Consider the following 19,855-nt stretch of genomic DNA (forward strand, 5'->3'; position numbering starts at 1 on the left):
AACATTTACACTTTGAAAAGCCAAGCTTAGACTTGTCCGAAGTTTGTTTTTATGTTATAAGTAGGCGGACGAGCAAATGGGCCATCTGATGGTAAGTGGTCACCACCACCCATGGACATTGGCGGTGTAAGAAATAATAACCATTGCTTACATCGCCAATACGTCACCAACCTTGGTAACTGAGATGTTATGTCCCTTGGCTCACTCACCCTTCAAACAATTGCTGTGTAGCGGCAGAATATCTGATGAGTGGGTGGTACACACCCAGACGAGCCTGCACAAAGCCCTACCACCAGGTAAATGTTCGTTGTTGAGAGAAATCACTCTAAACGGAAATTCAAATAACCGGTACGAAGGTGAAAACTGAGTAAAATATACTATTTAATTATAAAATCTATCTTAGATTTTAAAATCAAGTAGTATATTTGCTATCAATATAAAAACAATTTAAATATTAATGACCTAATTATCAATAGTAATTCCTACTTACCAAATACATGCGCCAAAATAAATATACTTAATTGTTTTAAAATAATAACATTCAAGTTACACCTATTTGCTTGTTAACTGTCTTATCTCCCGTATAAAAGGCAAAGTGCGCACGCGCAAATTGCACTCGGGCGATGACGCGGGACGTGAGTAGTTTTTATTTAAATATCCGGCCTTTCTTCCATGTACCCATGTACTCTTTTCTAAGTTAGAAATAATTATTGTGTTTTAATTAATTTATAATGTGTTTATCTATATATATTTCCAAGAGTAAAACTGAAGTTATCTGAATTGAATATTTTTGATTTCTAAGTGAGCTAATTTTGTTACAGTGAGCCAGGGTGCCCGCGGCACACGTGATCTGTTGAAGGGAGTAAGTTATGCTATTATTATTATTATGTAGTTTTTTTTTTAAATATAGTATACATGCATCTGATATAAATCAGGTTAAGGCTATGTATGAACTATTCATACATAGCCTTAACCTGAGTTTCTACTGAGTTATGAAAATATATAAATGGTATATCAGGCAGATGCAGCCTGCTCCCGACAGCAGGTCGGCGCCCGGTGCGGCGGCCGCCGGCGTTAAGCGACGCCGCCCGGCCGCGCGGCTGGCCCGCGCTACTGTCGCCGACTCGCCACCATACGCGAGCCGCGCTCAGAACACGCGCTTAGTTTAGTTGTGAGTAACTATTTTATTATAATATTAATCCATATTAGAACTATGTCATGTAACGTCGTTCTGCCACGCAGTGGGCCAACATATATTGGAAGCCACGTGGTTGCTTTTTTACTCTGGAAAAGCACGTGTCTTCTTATAGGTTTGTTAGATTTGGTTCACAAAAAACTCGCATCAAGCCACGTTGACTACTAAACTGCTATATAGCTTAAATATATAATATCCCCAAATAAAATTAAAACAAATAATGGTTATATAGGTTAGTTATCTTTTCCATTGATATCGTGCAATCGTTTGTGTGGTATATTGATAATTGTATGGAACGCATGAAACAATGCCTAAAAAAACCAAAAGTAGTATTATGCTGTTTTTATATAAGATTCGTTTTTATGTTACTAAGAAATTGAATGAAATATTTTGTTCCAGGTGTTAGTATGATTTTAGTTTACGCTGTCGTAGACTGCCGATCACGCGGCCAGCCACGTTGGAAGTCAAGCCGCGGGCAGTTTACGAACAGTATAAACTTCATTACTGTAAGTAGTTTTATCTAAAATAACAGCAATTTAAGGTATTCACATTATATATATCATATATAATTATAACAATATCTCCATGCTTAAGAGTTGAGCCTGTTATGTCTCAATTGATTTGAACCTTTCAGATAGACCATGACATTTATCTTTGATGTTCATATATACCATATTATATGTGCCTTGTTAACTATATTTTTTTTTCAAAATCCATAATTTGTGTCATGTAATTGATACAGTGTTGTTTTGTTCCAGATATTGTAGTATTAAGAAAAAATGGACTATGTATCTTATTAATATTGTAGCAAGTAACATATTGAAGACATATCCGTCAGACGAGAGCCACGAACCGCGGGCTGTCACTAGGCTATTTACTTTGTTAAACTCGTTTGCTAATGTTTGTGAACCAGATGGAGACGTTAACTTTACTTTTCCGTTACTAAATTAGAATAGTTTGTGTAAGCGTTTTAGCTATTCTTGTGGGAGTTAAGACATAAGTTAGCTTTGCGATAATAAAATAAGATTCTACTTTTGACAAGTTGTATTTATTTAAGCTATAGTTTTTTGTTTTTGTGTAAAATATTTCTTACAGTCAGTTAAGTCCAGGTTAAACGAGCGAAACCGATAGTTAAGTTATGATTAGTGTTTTTGTTACAAGTGCAACTTAGGTGTAAGTTAAATTTAGTGCGTGCCTTTCGTAGAGTAGGACTTGTTTTATTTCACATTTGTTTTGTAATCTTAAGCAAATTTTTTTTATATACTTTATTTTTTGGCCAACGACTTTATTATATATTTTTTTTCATATCATGTCTTTTATTTTTCTCACGACGTATTTTTATTGTTATATTTTATTTAATTTGTATTTTATTACCAAATAATAACCTCATTCTAATTTCTGTAGGGAAATTTTATTTTGTTTACAATGGTGGGCAAACTGACAAATGGGCCTGACCAAACCTGATGGTAAGTGGCATTATAAGAAATATTAACCATCACTTACATCGACAATGTGCCACCAACCTTAGGAACTAATATGCAATGTCACTTGTGTCTGTAGTTACTCACTCACACTTTAAAACGGAACATAACAAAAATGTAAGCATGGTTCGAGACAAAGGCAAAATATATATTTGTTGAAGCATTAGTTATAGTACTGGAAATTAGGGTAAAGGAAAAATATTGTTACATTATTTAATTTACAACGATACGATTCATCTTTTGGATTTACCCTCGTATATAAATGAATACTGAAACATATTTCTTATCTCTATAACAAATACTAAACCATTATTCAATATATTGTCCTGACCATATTAACATTAATGCGATAAAACAAAGAATAACTAATAAAAACTATGTACGGTACAGTACAGGAACAGCCTGTGAATGCCTCAGGTTAAGACCTCCTCTCCCGTTTTGAGGAGAAGATTTGGAGCTTATTCCACCATGCTGCTCTAATGCGGGTTGGTGGAATACACGTGTGGCAGAATTTCAGTGAAATTTGACACATGCAGGTTGCTCGCGATGTTTTCCTTCACCGTCAAGTGCGAGATGAATTATAATAAATTAAGCACATAAAAATTCAGTGGTGCTTGCCCGGGTGTGAACCTACGATCATCGATTAAGATTTCACGCGATCTTACCACTGGGCTATCTCGGCTAAACCTAAAAAAATTGTTTGATTAAGTAACGATGTAAGTTCAATTAAGTAAGTATGTTGCTTTAGTCAGTTATTTCGAATATTCATCTTAAAGTAAAAGAGTTTTTGCACTAAATAAATCGATGGTACTAATATTGCCGCTGAAAGCCGCTCACCGTCACTTTGATCCCACGATATTGTCTTGCTCCACTGAGCGGTACACATTACACGATATAATATAAAATATGATATAAGCAAATCAGTTACAATTAAATTACTTTTTTCTTGATTCTGTTTCTTTATTTATTGATTTTCGATGTTGTGAGGGTAAAATTAATAATTCGTCAAAATATACATATTATAAATAAGTAAATATTTTAGATAAATTTACTCGTATGTGTAGGTAGTAATATTTATTTTTATACAACTACGGAGGGTATTTCAGCAAGCTATATATGAATGCATATTTGTTTGTTCTCACATATCCTGTAAACTACATGTCATAAACTTGAACAAACGAGTTATCATTAAAAGCGTCTTGATCAACGGCTGGTTATGTTTATGCGGGCGCGTTTTAGAGGACATTAGATATTTCATTTCATGTTTAAAAAAAATTGAATCAGCCTCTGTTGGGCGAAATGAAAGGGCTTAATTAGCACAATTTAAAAATATATGTATTACTAACTCTTGCTCGCAGCTTTGCTTAAATTATTTCATAGTTGCGTAAATTAATTTATAAATTCCCGTCGTCCCGTCGGATAGTCGTATATGGTAGTCGATAGTCTTTTGTATTTTTTTATTTATATAATTTAAAGGCCTTGAATAGATTATCATATCATAGTTTTATACTTTATAATATACAGCCAATTATTCTACTTACCACTGCTTGCAAAGGTATTTTATGGATAATAAAAAAAACTGTGTGAAAAACGACATAGTGTAAAAGAGACCCTTTTTACTAACTCCTAAACACCCTCACTGTCCCTTGCAGATATTTAAATTAGGATCATCTGTTACTTTGTGCTTTTTGCCGCGCCATCTTGTTCCCGTCCCGTCCCGTCCCTATGAAAACGTTTCGTAAAATATTACTTCGGAAGCGTTTGTTTTACCTTTCTAAAACTTAAGTGGCACTGTCAACTGAATATGAACCGTAGCATAAAAGTATTGCTAAATCAAGATTACTAGTAATTATATGTGTAATAACTTTATTCTTAATTTTATTAATAAAATTGGTCTTTTTTCAAATTCATAAATAATAATTATGAATTATATAGATTATATAGTTCACATTTAAAGTATTTCCTTATACTTTTTCTAACTGATCAAATAAAAAAAAACACTAATTTGTTTATCAATTACTTGTAATCCAATATCTCAAAGTGAACGCGTTCAGAATAAGACATTAACATAGAGACAAGTTGGGACAGGTACAAATGCCTCAAAGCCGCCGACCATAAATTGAAATGAGACGGCGAATTAAAAAATAAATCAAAAGAGGATTTTCCCGACGCGTCGCCGACGGGGAAATTGAAAAAAGAAGCGCGAGTTGCAACTTCTAAGACATCTCCGTTACCTTGAACGTCACGATTTCGTGTCCTTAAATAAAAGAGATAATTACAATAACTAATTATATAAATATATCATACGAAAATAATTGTAATTTACCTGTTCGATGAGTGAATAAAATAACTAATACTATTTCTTCGCTAATCTACTTCATTATTTAAAAAAAAGGATTTATATGCCTTCGTATGCAATTGCCCTGACCATTTCTTTTCCTTATATCTCGCCATTAAGATCAATCTAATAACATGTCGTATGTTAAAATCTATCAAGCAATTTAGGCTATAGAGCTATCACAGAAATTATTATATATATAAAAATGTACTATATTACGTATATAAACAAATAACTATAATTAGTAAATATAGTTAGGTTGCCTAGATTTGTTTATAAATTCGGTTGTCCACTTGTCTTATATAACATTAATTGCATTTCGATTCACTAAGATATTTGTTTTTTCCTATTATGTATAGATTTAAACCGTTCCTTACAATCTCGCTTATTACTACACTTTCTGTTCCATGGTCAGTATTATATATATATTTAAAGCTATACATAAGGCATGAACATAATTAGAAACCAAACTAGGTGTGACTTTCACAGGCTGGCTAAACTTACTTTTTCTTCAGTAAATATCTAAAATCATGTATAAATAAACATCGCTTTCCCAAATCGTATGTAAGTGGTGGTATAATCGGTGGTGGTATAATCGATATTAGTGGTGGCCCAGTGGTTAAAACGCGTGAATCTTTACCGATAAAATCGCGGGCACAAGCCCAAACACCACTGATTTTTCATGTGCTTAATTTGTTTTTATAATTCATCTCGTGCTCGGCGGTGAAAGAAATCGTCGATAAAAATTTTTAATATGAGTAATCCGCGTCGGGGCAGCGGCAGGTTGATGAAATAAGCTCCAAATCTTCTGCTAAAAGTGACAAGATGCCTAGTAGTGGGACATTCACAGACTGTTACTTTACTTTAACTTTTTATATGTCACCATTCATCCATATATAAAGGCAAGCATTTAATGCTATTAATAGAAAAAATAGCTACCGTGTTAGAATGGAAACGCGTAAACAACAGGATAATAAGAATGTTCCGTACATATTAAAGGTAAAGCGTACAGACTGTAATACAAACCTAATTTAAATATACATGATGAAATTGAAAGAACTGCAAAGATGATGGGGATCTTTATTGCGTTCACGAAACATGATTAATTTCTTTTTTTTCAAATGTGTATTTTATTTTCAGATATTAAAATATCGGAGTCTTAATAACAGTACGTATTTATAGATAATTTATTATTTTATATATCCTTGTAAAATTGACTTCCTTGGTTTATAAAATCATACCTATAAGGTCAAAATTATATACGATTTGGGAAAGCGATGTTTATTTATTTAATTCTTATTTTGTTATTTAATGATTCATATATAGCTATGACATAGCTTTACTTGGTAGGGCTTTGTGCAAGCTCGTCTTGGTAGGTACCACCCACTTATCAGATATTCTACGGCAAAACAGCAGTACTTGGTATTGTTATGTACCGGTTTGAATTGTCAGTGAGCCAGTGTAACTACAGGCACGGACATAACATCTTAGTTGCCAAGGGTGGTGGCTCATTGAGGATGTAAATGTTTGTTAATATTTGTTACAATGCCATTATCTATGGGCGGTGGTGGCCAGTTAACATCAGGTGGCCCATTTGCACGTGGGCCTTGTGTAGCCGTGAAATTAATGAATAAATAGGTAATCGTAATAACAATATCTTACAGCCACACTTAGAGGTATTTAGCTCTCTTTATTAGATATTTCAATAAGATCCGTTTCAGACGTAGCTAATGGTTCATTAGCGCCCCTTAACGAAAGTTATAGATAAATATACTAAAATCATCACTTAAATTTTAATGATTGATTTGACATTTACGTTTGATGGAATATCCAACCTACGCGTTATAGAAAAGAGCAGCAGTTACTATATTTTATTGAAATGAAAATAAATATTCAGGTTTTAAATTACTATAAATAATACGAAAATAATTACAAAAAGCTTATTTTATTATGTTTTAACATTTTGATATTTGGATATACTCAATATTTTATCAATAGAGTGATTTTTCTATCTTATCGACATTAGCTATTGAACACAGAAATGATGTATCTGAAATATAATTTAATTCTAATAAGCTGAACATGGACTAATTGAATGAACATTTTTGAGTGCAGCATCTATAATGTACTACAAAGTCACCTTATGATAATATAATTTAGGTACTAATAAATAATATTAGTGTGTAGTAGTGTAGTGCCTTTTTTAGTACTTAAAAAAACTGATTACCTCGTTGGTCTAGTGGCTAGATGTAAGGCCGCAGACCCTTATTTCCTGGATTCAAATCCCAGGTCGGTCCAATAAAAAGTTTATGGGGTTTTCTGTCGAAATTTCAATAGCAGCCCGGGGTCTGGAAGTTGGTAGTGTGTACACTCCCGTGCCTCAGAAAGCACATTAAGCCGTTGGTCCTGCGCCTGAACTCTTTCCGGTCGTGTCGGATAGCCATTCCATCGGTTTATGAGAGTTTAGGAACAGATAGTGCACCTGTGTTTGCGCACTTGTGAACTATAATATGTCCTGCGCAGTTGGCAATCTCTCTTGAGATTGACCACCGTGGCCGAAATCGGTCTGGAGGACTAATTAATTTTTTTTAGATACGTTAACATATATTAAGGCGCGTTTCCATTAAAATATTTTAAAATTACTATTATTTGACATTTGTTTTCAATTCTTCAGAATATTACGAACAATAACGCAATACTGTGTGATTTATTTTTTAATACTTAATTCTACTTAGTGACTTTTGTTACCAACGCATATTGACGTCATAAAACTTGCAAACTTTTAAGTCAGAGCTTTAGAGATAGGTATACCCTAGAATTTGGAACGTTTAAACAAACACTCATAGAATAGTGGGAAGAGGTTGTGTTATAAATCGAATTAAATAATAAATTTTAACGAGAGTGTTGTGCTCAAAGACCAGCTAGTGTCACAGATATTAAAATATAGATGACATCATAGTTTTTTGTATTTAAATTTTCTTCGTTTGTGAAATTGAAAAAATAAATAAACGAAATAGGTTTATTTAATTCAATTACTATTTTCAGTAAAAAGGCGAAATAAAAAGAATCAGACAAAGAAAATTAAAGCAAGTAAATATGTACGTAGAATTTCATCGAAAACTCCATTTCTTTAAATACAATTGGAATGAAAAACAAAATAAAAGCCTCTCGACATGGTTTCCAGGCCCCTCCCTGTTCCTCCCCGCCACGCCTACCAGAGGCCACGCCCAGCTTGGAGGTTTTTATCTCGGACTTATTACTTTGCCCAGCCCGGTTAGTTTCAGATTCACAAAGTGACTTGCTCTTTGAGATCGCCATTTCGTACTTTGTCTTATTAAAGGTATATTCATTTATGCCTAAGAATTTTTGATAATACATTTCAAAAAGTCGTTTATTTATACTTTTCCAAATAAAATATTTTATATAATCAAATTTGCCAAAAAAAATCTTCCTCGACCCTTAAACTAAGCAAGTATTTATGCAGTTACTGTTAAATGGTTATGTATGATGTGTCGCAAACTGTGATACCGTATATGTATAATGTACAATAAGACTTTTGTTAAAAGACTAGTCTCATCACTCTTCATGACCTACGACTTATATAACTCTTAGATATTACCAAAGTCAATGTCAAAAACTATGGAATACAGAAACTTTACACTTCCAAAATCAACAGTTCGAAAGAAATAGGTTAGCCTACTCAGATCAAAGATTGCGTTTTCAAAAGCACCGTCAATTTTTTATAGTACTAAATTGCTGATATGAAATGTAGAATAGAATATTATTTAATATATAGGTACCAAAAGCAAAAAAAATAATACATAGTTGTAAACAGCTTACTTCCTTAAATATAACTTATATCTTAATATATTTTTTACTAGAAAATATAAAATATTAAAAAAAAAAAGTGAAAGGTTCGTTTTATACACGAAAGTTAAAAAAATGGAAATTTCTAGAATTAAGAAAAAAAAGTAAGCAAACATGATGTTTCAAATTTCAGCACATATTAAGAAAGGTATTCTAAATTCAAATTTATATCTTATGAAGTTAAATCTTCAAATTGATAATGGACAATTTGCTAAATATGGGATGATTAGAGGCTTTTACTGAAGAAAAATTCTTAAAGCAAATGCTTTTAATCACCATAGTATACGATAATTATTTTTTATAAAAAATTAACACAATTTTAGTAGGATTTTTTAGATATCAAATTGTATGTTATTCGCATATCGAACCGTTATATGAATTGGAATAAAACAACATGACTATACCTTATATTCTGCGTTACATACTTAAGCCAATATTTTCATACAAGTATCAAAACTTTCAAAAATCGTTCGAAATCATAACCACATCTATATTTATCAATATAAGATTATTTTGTAAAGATTACATAAATTATAAAAAATAAGCTATTAGAGACACGAGACATTCTTTTCTGTACAATATAAAAACACTATATAAAAATCTTAAAATATTAAAAGCATATATATAAACCGTGTATCTCTGAAACGGCTCTAACGATTTGAGGTCAAATGTTGTATTTTGCTTTTTAAGTTTATCTAAATGGGTGTCTTTCCTGAAAAAGCGCAATTTTTCTCACAAAAACACAAATTATTTAATCACAAATTATTAGAGCCTAGCGAAGCACTTTCGTACATAGGTAGGTAGGTAGGTATAAGTATAAAACGTGAAAATAGTTAATTTTGCAAAAATTGTATATAAATTCAATTCTAAAATACATAAATTAACGTAAAATGGAAATTAAGCGATGTTTTATGACGATTCGTTTTGAAGCAAGCTACTGGTGGTAGGGCTTTGTGCAAGCTCGTCTGGGTAGGTACCACCCACTCATCAGATATTCTACCGCAAAACACTTGATATTGTTGTGTTCCGGTTTGAAGGGTGAGTGAGCCAGTGTAATTACAGGCACAAGGGACATAAAATCTTAGTTCCCAAGGTTGGTGGCGCATTGGCTATAAGCGATGGTTGACATTTCTTACAATGCTAATGTCTAAGAGCGTTTGGTGACCACTTACCATCAGGTGGCCCATATGCTCGTCCACCTTCCTATTCTATAAAAAAATGCGATATTAAAAAACGACGTGAAACGACGAAGTTAGATTAGCATAACGTTTCTATTTTCGCTTTGTGGCTAAAACTAGTACTACCCAGTCAATATTTATAATAATAACATACTACAAAATAAACAAACAATTAAAAATATTTCTATAAATAAAAGTTACTTAGTATACCAAATATAAACTACATACCTAGTGGAAAAAAAAACTACTTATCTACTTATAAAGTAAGTAGCTTAAGAAAATGTAGATGTTCACACACTTCCCGAGAAATAGTACAAAATTATTAAAAAAGGGCAGAATATGACTAAAACGGTACCTAAGTTATATTGGTCGGAAATTGATCCCAAAGCGATCTCAGCGCGTGGAACTATCTACACATTAAACCATCCCTGAAGGATTCTACCCTCGATTTCGTTTCATCCTCAAAGTAAGAGATATCAAAAAATACATCCGGCCGGCCTTTTGGCGCTTTATTAAGAATAAATTTAGGGCCGCTGAAGATAAGCGAATTACAAACTTATAGCGTTTTTTATAATTAGGATACTTTTTGTCGTTACTATTTGTGGTTACTCATGTGTATGTTTTTTTTTTTTTTTTTATAGAATAGGAAGGCGGACGAGCATTATGGGCCACCTGATGGTAAGTGGTCACCAACGCTCTTAGACATTGGCATTGTAAGAAATGTCAACCATCGCTTACATATCCAATGCGCCACCAACCTTGGGAACTAAGATTTTATGTCCCTTGTGCCTGTAATTACACTGGCTCACTCACCCTTCAAACCGGAACACAACAATATCAAGTATTGCTGTTTTGCGGTAGAATATCTGATGAGTGGGTGGTACCTACCTATGTGTATACATCTATACATTTAATATTTCTAACAATTATAGCAACATTTTTATTATTATTAAATTATGCTTACTATTACTCATTAAGTCCGTCATGTTGTTACCTAGTATAAGAGACTGCAATTACTCACACAAATGATCCATTATCGTATATTACAAAAATATTTATTTTATTTTAATAATGCGATTTTAGAATTTTAGTTATATTGCTATTTTAGGTGAATGGGTACTGTAAAGAATAATACTCGAAATTTAGTTTTAGCTTAGATTGTTATTCTTTATCTTTTTTTAATAATCATAAGCATCTACTTTTTTCAATTATTAATACAGGCTTCGTATATAATAAAATGTAACAAGACACAATCGCTACCTGTCTTGATGTATACCGCAGCAATAGTGCGCGGCGCCTATCTTCAGGCTAATGCATTTATGCAAGAGGCGCGCCGATCGATGGCGGCCGTAATTTTGCCAAATATTGCGAGATCTGTTTTATTTTTATACCGAGATCCTTTGTTCTACGAGCTTCAAACGAATTTGATGATTCTTTGAACTTTACAGAGTTAAACAAACACATATTATAGCTATAGTTTTAATATAGTTTTCTCGTGCTTTTTCCTGATCGTAGAAAAGTAAATAAGTATATCGTACTCCTTGAACTGGAAGAAGGTTTTTTGTGTAGAATAAGTCAGAAGTACCACAAAATATTGTAAGCCTGTGGTCTCCTATAAGCGACATCGGCCGCTTACAAAGTCACACCGTTCACCGCGTCCCCGTGCTTATTATAGTAATTTAATATTGTGGTATATTTACAAAGCTGGTAGTAACACGACGTCGTCCAAACGCTTTAGGTGGTTATTTCGATTGCAGCGTAAACGTTTCAAGGGTCTATCGGCTATTGTTATGATCAAAACGTCGTTTACTGCTGATATGACCGCAACCGCTGCATTGAAACGTCTGGAAGTTGGAAATGGGTACACTCCCGTGCCTCGAAAAGCACTTAAAGCCGTTGGTCCTACGCCTGAACGCTTCCCGGTCGTGTCGGATTGCCGTCCGATCGGATTATGAGAGTTAGGGAATAGAGACTGCACCTTTGTTTGCGCACACACTTGTGCACTATATGTCCTGCGCTGTTGTCTAATCTCCTTGAGATTAGCTGCCGTGGCCGAAATTGGTCAGGAGGACATTAGTATTATAAGTAAATGTAAAACAGTATAAGTGAATGTTCCAATGCTGGACATAGGCCTTCTTTGCTTGGGTCCGTATTCTTCGGTTAAGATGCACGCCTTCTAACTACTAGACCGTATGGATATATTTATAAAAGCGAAAAAAGTTAACTATGAATTACTTTCTTATCACCATTTTTTCTGACTATAACTGACTGAATATAAATGTAAATCAAATCGAATCTTTTACAAGTACTTTTGTATCGTCATATTACCACTAATATGGAATTTAGGTTCTACCCACAATAACCGAGACGAAACTCAGTATTTACTCTTTTTTAAAAACCAAATAGTCATCTTTTTAAATAAAAAAATATTTACATTATTTTTATTATCTAACTTGTAAATATAAAAAAATGTGTAGTATATTAAAAATTGTAAATTGAAGGTTAATATTTACATTTAACAATGAATAAATTTAAAGCTCATTATTAAAAAAAAACGAAAATCTTGACAAGAGCCTATTTAAATAAAGTATATATTTCTTATTATTTAAATTTATTAAACATTGTAAGTACATTTAGTGTCAATTGCTTTCAGAAAAAGTTCAATTTTAAGTTTTATAGCAACCCAAATTATTCCTTTTGACAAATATTTAACAATTAATATAAAGTTTCTATATTTACAATTTAAGCCTTTATTTTATGTTTCATGTAAAAAGCATATTCACCACTATATAACCGCATTTTTTACTTTTATTAGTTAAGGTTTTCCATACATAAAGTCCAAATTAAAATAAAGGTCTAAACTTTTATTTTATCTATGAACAAAATAAAACAAAATAAATAGAAGAACTGAAAACAGGAAGGAAAGTTAAACAAATGCTCTTAACAAGACGAAAGAAAATCCGATTTGCGAACGAATTTGAATAAGACGGCATTTGAGTTGGGAGTATTTTTTCTTGTTTTTCGGTTTACGATGCACAACTTCGTATTTGTTAGTATTTATATTATTTAATGACAATAACTTATATTTCTAAATAAATATAATATTTAACGTCTGAAATAGAAATAAAAAGATATTTACCGATGCTGCAAATTTAAATAAAGGTAGGAATTTTATTTTTTCCCCCATGTATTTTTCCGACTAGCCTATGTCACTCTACAATCCATTAAATTAATCCACGTGAGAGTAGAACAAGCTAACAAACACACTTTCGCATTTATATCAGTATAGTAGCTGCTATCTGCGACTTAATTCACGAGATCTTTAATTTATAAATCTTTAATATGTGGTGTAAGGAATGGTGTACATATTTAGAAGGAGTGTGGCATTATAACAAAACTTCTTCTTTTGCAATAGATTTGGGGAATGTGTCTATGACGTACCAACGTACTGCTACACATCTTTCATCGCCGCTGCCTACGGAGGAAAATAAATCACACACACAGTTATTAACGAACTTTCTTTACGTATAAAATAATATACTTTTAAACATATTTTACTTTTAATCATATTAACGTAAATTAGCGTTAATATGATTAAAAGTAATGAAATGCCTTAGAGTGATATCGAATAACCTTGTTCCAAATTGTTATCATTAAATACAATAATGTAATTGCGAGTATAAAGCCATATACGCCTGAATACAAAAGAATTCCAAGTCATATCATAACTCGTTTACAAAATTGATGAACCTACTTATTGAACCAGCGCTACATACAATAAAACAGAATACAATAAAAAAAATCATTTTTTAATAAAAAAAATTATAGAATAGGTAATCAGACGAGCATATGGGCCACTTGATAGTAAGTGGTCACCAACGCCCATAGATATTGGCATTATAAGATATGAATACTAATAAATTTGAATATACTGCTGTTTTGCCGTAGAATATCGGATGAGTGGGTGGTACCTACCCAGAGCTTGTACCGAATCCTACCACCAGTAAATATAATAAAAACTTCGTTTCGTAATTTTCACATTACATTTCAAAATATCTCGTTTTTTATCTGTAACAATAGAGAAAATAATAACAACTAATGGTATCGTGCACCAAAATATCAATCCGATGTAAATAAAATATGTCGTTGATGTTTGTATATATAATAAACAAAGAATACACAATACAAAACAGTAAGTAAAAACTATACTAATATTATAAATGCAAAAGTAACTCTGTCTGTGTATCTCGCTTTCAACTAAATCGATTTTTTAGAGCAAACTTGAATCCCAAATTGGAAGAGCGACTCCTGGCTGCGAAGGTGCAACGCCCTCCGTTAGCTGCGGATAAGAAGCGGGAGTCGATACAACAGACTGCGCCGACATACGCTCAGGCAGCCCGTCTGGCTCCACCGCCGAAACTAGCACCCGCACCAGCTCCGGACGGTGCTGGATGGAATGACCAGCGTCGTCCGTCCCATAAATCGCTGCAGTCTCTCGAGAAGGGAATTGCCCCATTGAAATGGTAAGATGTGCAGAGGTGTCACGTGGACCTCGATATATGGGTATGGCCCTCGTTCATAGAGTTTGCGTACTGGAGCAGCGCCCTCTACGCTGCCTCAAGTGTATGGGCCTTTGCCATATAAACACACTCTGCCCATCCAAGACTGAACGGGGGCCTTTGCTTCCGGTGCGACGTCGATGGCCACAAATCGGTGGGCTGCACCGGAAAGCTGCGCTGCGCTGTTCGTGCAGACGCTGGCAAGTCCTCCAGGCACGTGATGAGGACAAGGGAATGCAATCCACCCATCAAAAAGGGTAAGGTGGTCTTAGGCACCCAGACCACCACCAACGTTGGAAGGCGCCAGGCCGAGGAGGAATGTCGATTATGTCGACATGAGAGAAGTATAAAGCTTCCTTCAGAGGTATATCAACCACTGTGCTGGGGCTCAGGAGCTGCTACTCCAGTCCATGGCGGAGTGCGGAATTGTCCTCACTCTGCGTGCAGAAGGTGGAGACTCTGTCGGACACAGATACATCCGATTCGAGATTACAGCCTCCCCGCCACAAACCAGCGGAACCCCCGAGGGTGACAACCACGCTCCTGAAGTGGTCTCTTGATCAGCTGATCCTTCTTGACTATCTCGTGATCTAGCTAGATCACGAGCTAGTCAAGGAGGCTGCCATCGTGCAGCGATGGGTTCCGCGTGAAGGTGGGAGGGCGCCAGCGTAGATGAGCTGGCCAACCGCATGCGCAACGCTCTTAAGGTGGTGTGCGAGGCAGCCATGCAGAGGGCCCGACGCAGGGCACCGCACCGTCACGTGTACTGGTGGTCGTATGGATGCGGGCAAAGCCGCAAGCTCAATAATAATATATAAATACCAAATTAACTGCGCTGAATTTTTACATCAGTAAGCCATTAATGTAAATAATTAAACCAAATTAAATTGATGCAACAAAAAATAGTATATATTTTTCTTTTTTCCGCTCGTTAACCTTAACTTAACGGGACCCCTTTTAATTGGGTAAAAAAGATCAATGACCCCTTGTGCAACCGGAGACATATTTGATGACATGAATAATAATAATAATAGAAGGTCTAATACGTGCAATATGAAAACTCGGTTTACACGATGAACAACGTCAAACGTTTTATACGTACATCCAATTATGGACAATAAAATTAGTCATACTGAGCAAGATTTTTTATATTCACAAGAGAAATGAACGGACAAACATAGTGATAGGGTTTTCTTCAACTATAAAGTACAAAGTAGGTACACTAAGTAAGTATTGTTGTGTTTCGGTTTAAAGGGTGTACGAGCCAGTGAGCATAACATCTTAGTTCCTGATGTTGGGGGCGCATTGTCGATGTAAGGGATGGTTGATATTTCTTTTAGTGTCACGAGTATGTCCAGTGTTGTGATTTCAATGGCTCACCCTTAATAAAAAACACACAATACACTTCCTGTTTGGCATAAGAATAATTGATGAATGGGTGGTACTTTCACAGAACAAAATTTTGTACAAAACCTGAACACCAAAACGATATACGATATAGTATATATAGTACGATTTTACACTTAATATACAATTATTACGTTACTTTATTACGTATATATATTTATTATAAAGATTCCACAAACCATCGCAACGTCACTTTATTTCACAAATATGGTGAGCCTGTTAATCGGAAATTCGTCCGCATTGTAAATTAACAATACCTTCGATATCATCAGTATAATGTACAAATAACAAATATCGCCTCCGTTTGTCGCACAAAGCGTGAAAATCCAAACATTTTGTTGCCTCGTCACCTTTATAAGCGATTACGTTTTCTTCAATACAAAACTTGAAACTTTGAATTTTTTGGATACGGTATTTGAATAAATATGTTTATTCTATGACTAAATTAGGAACTGGCTAATAAATGTTTTACATGGAAAAAACGATAGCGATCGCAAACAAGGAGAGAGAAAAATAACAATATTAGCTAATATTATTTTTGCCATATTCATTTAGAGCTTTAAACATTTTAAGAAAATATTTAGTAAATAAATAAAGTAATTAAATTTACTGTTATTAACGTTCTAATTGTATTACAAAATTCTCTTAAGTTGCGGTATTACTTAATAATTTATCTAATATTGATAATAATCTTTTTAGTTTCATGATTCCGACGAAAAAATCGTCAAATCACGTCGATTAGTGGCCGATGCTCTACGGAGCTCATTGTTACCGTCACCACAATACTCCAAACGATCTACACCGTTACACAATTCAATACTGCCCGATATAACGTCGTCATTTGTACGTGTCAACCCTTAGGCTATTTAAGGGAGTATTAGGAAAAACTTATCACATTTATCTATGGAAATTCGAAACGAAATCATGTACTTAAATCTAATTTTAAGCATTACGAGAAATCTGAAAAAGAAATAATTTTACTGTAGTGATGTAATAAAATTAAACTCTTACAAATTATTGATATATCAAAAGCTTCAATCTTATTTGCTACAACGATGAATTTTCAAGCCGAACCTCTTGACTTATCAACCAAGAACAAACCCAACAAAATGCTGAATGTTATAGATTTTAAGTTCCTCGCTGGACTAAACGATCACTTGGTGAAACTCTACGAACGGACAAGTCTCGTCGACAAGAGAAACCCTTTATTGACGCAAAGAGCGGCGAGTATGAAAACGGTACTGCCGTGTCAAGTGTGTCTGAAGACTTTCGACCGCCCTTCATTACTGAAACGTCACATGCGTACCCACACAGGTAACATGCAGAGCCACAGTTTTAGTTTAATATACGACTAGATGCATGATGATATGAGATGAGATTACAGTGCGAGATACATATCTATATGTTTTAAATAAAATTACATGAATAAATATCAAAAACTTATCAATTTTTCCTTGTTTGGCAGAGCTTTGTTCATATTTCATACTAATTTAAAATACTTACTGCTACTCCGTCATCACCCATTTCTTTCCCTTTTTTCGAACTCATTTTAGGGACCAAGCGACCCAGGTCTACTTTATTTAAAAAATAAATTTATAATTTATTAAATGACATAAATAAAAAATAAATACATATTTGTAAAATGCAGGTGTTTTTCGAGGATTTCTCTGCGGTAATTTAAAATTCAAATTAAAATTTAGAATATTAGTGTATGCGTAAAATCAGTAAAAATAAGCAAACATATTTGTTTGCTTGTTTTTACTTGTGTTTGTAAAATGAATCTCATTATATTAATCTTATTATATTTTAACAAATAGCATATTATTGCTTATATTATACAATTTTCTTTGTCTCGCTTTCGAGAGAAAGATATCTCGCTTTACTTTATATTCCAGAAAATAACAAACTATATTATTAAATCACAAGGATGACTCTTACAGCAAAAGTTTATTAAGTTAACTATGAATCCTAATTCTTATCTTTTGGAAAATTAAAAAAAAAACCTATCAACTTTATCATGATAACAGCAAAAAATCACTACCGTCTCCATTGAATACTATTAATTAATTTTTAATATCTTTATTTTCATCGCCATCTTACGATACAAAATTGTTTAAACAGGAGAAAAGCCGCATATCTGCAACGTATGCAGCAAAGGCTTCAGCACTTCAAGTTCGTTGAACACTCATCGAAGGATTCACACAGGTATGAATGAAAATCTATATTTTATCAGAAGTTATTCGAATTGCACCCGATACATACAATTTGTTTATTTTAAAGCACATAATACATATATATATATATATATTCTACCATTTAAAGCTGTTATAGGCAAAAACCTGCAACCTGTGTTTATCATTACTTATACTCCAAAAAAATAGATATATATAATAAAATCTGAAATAAAAATACCTAATTACCTTAATTAGGTCCATATTTTCAATTAGGCTCAAAAGTCTCCTAGAATCTCGGGTATGGCAGAATGACATGAAACAAAATGAATATTTTATACATTAAACTGCTTTCCAACAGTGCGCTTATTAGGAGGATTCGTTATAAGTTATTTATTATTTTCCTGTGCAGTAATTAGGAAATTTTGAATCTTTGAAAATTGTACCTTAAAATTTTATATTTTCTTATTAAGTGGTAAATATTTCGTAAAATATTATTTAATATTCGATTCAGGTATCTATTATAATTTATTTTTTATAGCTATGTCACCTCATTATAAAGACACCAAGACAAAAACCTTTTTAAATCGATAATCATAGTGTTAGCATAATTGTAAACTCTTTATTAGTTGCGCAATAATTTAATTAGCAACAATTATTCAATAAGGCAATGTTTGTAATAATATACTATTGTTATCATTACACAGACCTCTGTGAAGAAGTACATATATACAATATACTATTATTTTGTATTTTGTATTGATTTATCAATTATTTTAACTATCGACTGATTGATAAATTGATACAGTCTAAGTTTAAAGTAAATAGGAAAGATGGAACAGAACATAATACTCAGTTTTTTTTTTCTTTTCAGGCGAGAAGCCGCACAAGTGTCCTGAATGTGGAAAATGCTTTACAGCCAGTTCAAATCTCTACTACCATCGAATGACGCACACTAAGGTTTTTATTTTATTATTCATATACTGCAATCACAAGAAATATAGTGTAAATAGCTCCGTATACGGGCCGCATAGCAATGTGAAGGTCGCAGCTTCGATAGACCTTTCGAACTATTGTCATACCGATTCATAACACTAGTTTTAGTGTTATGATCACGATCACAATTACAACTGCACGCCAGCTGCAAAATTGTAGTTTCGAAGCAGTTTTAGTTCGGTTGGCATAACTGCATCGAAAGAAATATATAATATCTTGAAAATATGTAGGTATTGTCAGGATTTATTTTATGACAATGAATAAAATTAGCGTTAATGATATTTTTTGCATCAAACTTTAAAGTAAAGTTTAGCATTAGCGCAACAGCTTTTTTACGTTTTTAATATACAAAACATAATAGACGTCTATACATCCACATCATATGATAAAGTAGATTTTCCAATTATTTAATGTTGTCATTTTATGATAGTTTTTAACGAACCTCGAAAATAAAGATTTAGAAGCAACATCTTACTTAATTTGTTTCCAAATTAACAATTTTTTTCACTACAAAAAGTAATAATAAAGAAACAAAGTTACAAAAAAGCAGTCAAAATATTGTTCAGCTTAACGGCAGCCATTTTTTATTTAGTTATCCTGAATTGTGTATTGTAAACCAACTTCACAAGTATGTACAAAGTTTCAGCTCAATCGGTTGATTAA

General features: G+C 33.2%; 1 long non-coding RNA gene across 1 annotated transcript; it reads left to right on the forward strand.

The window, feature by feature from the left end:
* The first annotated feature begins 587 nt into the window (after positions 1-587).
* On the forward strand, positions 588-2,502 carry LOC126768586 (uncharacterized). The gene is made up of 5 exons (XR_007669237.1): positions 588-635; positions 822-862; positions 1,019-1,171; positions 1,595-1,701; positions 1,954-2,502. It is a non-coding gene; the product is annotated as an uncharacterized LOC126768586 (long non-coding RNA).
* The last annotated feature ends 17,353 nt before the right edge of the window (positions 2,503-19,855 follow it).

Source organism: Nymphalis io, chromosome 5 (assembly GCF_905147045.1).
Source record: "Nymphalis io chromosome 5, ilAglIoxx1.1, whole genome shotgun sequence".
Classification (NCBI taxonomy): domain Eukaryota; kingdom Metazoa; phylum Arthropoda; class Insecta; order Lepidoptera; family Nymphalidae; genus Nymphalis; species Nymphalis io.